The sequence below is a fragment of the Lolium rigidum genome, chromosome 6 (assembly GCF_022539505.1).
Source record: "Lolium rigidum isolate FL_2022 chromosome 6, APGP_CSIRO_Lrig_0.1, whole genome shotgun sequence".
Lineage (NCBI taxonomy): Eukaryota > Viridiplantae > Streptophyta > Magnoliopsida > Poales > Poaceae > Lolium > Lolium rigidum.
In genome coordinates this window covers 332,381,309-332,383,016 of record NC_061513.1, presented here as the reverse complement: position 1 = coordinate 332,383,016, position 1,708 = coordinate 332,381,309, and the positions used below count along the sequence as shown (strand labels likewise).

Below are 1,708 nucleotides of genomic sequence, written 5' to 3'. Positions count from 1 at the left end.
TTCCTACTAGTGGTAAGGGGACATCGAAACCCGCGAGTCCCAAGTAAAGGTGCCGCAGCAACTCGGTCACGCCGACTCGCGACGGCGCCGACGAGACGTTCCCTAGTGGCACGGACACCGAGACCGACGACGGCACGCCCTTCAGCCTTCTGGCACAGGTCGAGGAGTACGTCGCCTCCACCCCGAGGAAGCTCAAAGCCGTGGACGATCTAGAAGCCGGCCAAGACGAGCAGCATCCAGGTGCGCTGCAGCAGAGGACGCTCTTGAAGACAATGAGCAAGACGGACAGGATCGGGCTCGCCTGGCCGGAGCAGCCGCTGGACTTGCTGTCCATGAGCACAGCGTCGTCCTTGTCATCATCGTTGTTCAAGTCGTCAAGATCGTTTGGCGACCACATGTCGTTCATGGGGTCCCGGGTCGCCGCCACCGACGTCCCGGCCATGGCCCAGGACCTCGAGCTCGATGGCGCGTTGGCGCCGACCGGAGGCAAGAAGAAGGGCGGCAGGTCTCCATTCGTGAGGATCGTGAGCAAGCAGATGGTGGGAATCTTCCTGATGATCTGGGTGCGGCGGGGCCTGCGGAGGTGCGTCCAGAACATCAAGGTTGCCACTGTCGGCGTCGGCAAGACGGGGTACATCGGCAACAAGGGCGCGGTGTCGGCGAGCATGTCGGTGTACCAGACCACTTTCTGCTTCGTGTGCAGCCACCTGGCGGCCGGCGAGCGGCCAGCCAACCTCCTCAAGCGAAACGCCGACGTGCAGGAGATCCACCAGCAGACGCTCTTCGCACGGCCCGGCGGGCTCGAGCTGCCACGAGACATCTACGATCACGAGTGAGTAATTCATCCACACAGTCACACACACATCCTAATATCTATGCACGTTTCATCTATCAATGCATCACTTAGTTCTGACAAACATGTTCTTCTGCAGAAGGATTTTCTGGCTGGGCGATCTGAACTACCGGATCGAAGTGCCGTACGGCAGAGCGCACGGCCTGGTCGCCGCCATGGACTGGTCTCAACTGGCCGAGAAAGATCAGGTACCTCAAGAATCACTGCCCAGTCTTCTTCTTCTTGAACTGATAAATGAATCCGCATCTGAATTTGCTTGTTTCAGCTGAAGCAGGAGCTGAGGAAGGGTCGGGCGTTCGACGGGTGGAGCGAGGGGGTGCTGGAGTTCGCGCCGACGTACAAGTACGAGATTGGGTCGGGGAAGTACATCGGTGACGACCAGAGGGGCGGCAGGAGGACGCCAGCGTGGTGCGACCGGGTGCTGTCGTTCGGAAAGGGCGTGAGGCTGCTGAGCTACGGGAGGTCGGAGCTGCCGCTGTCGGACCACATGCCGGTGGCGGCCACCTACGCGGTGGAGGTGGAGGTGTTTTGCCGGAGGAAGCTGCAGCGAGCACTGACGCTCACGGACGCCGAGATGGAGACAGGGGAGGTCGTCTTGCTGCCGGACCTCGGATTTTGATGCACGGGCGCCGGCATCGGCACCGTGGAAGTCAACAACACACGAGCAAAAGTTCAGAGCTGAATGCTGATCATTTTCAGTCTCCGTGAAGCCCTCTCTGGGCTACATCAGTTGCAAGATCTTGTTGGCCTTCCGCCCTTCCCGAGTCTGGTGATCATGACAAGTGGCTAGCTTTTGGGACTGATGTTATGTTTATGGTGTTTGCAGCGTATAAATTGGCCATGGGGCACATCACA

The 1,708-nt window shown here is 59.5% G+C and overlaps 1 pseudogene; it reads left to right on the top strand.

Annotated features, from left to right (window-relative positions):
• Positions 1–1,472, top strand: part of LOC124664811 — a 15,323-nt pseudogene extending 13,851 nt beyond the window's left edge.
• The last annotated feature ends 236 nt before the right edge of the window (positions 1,473–1,708 follow it).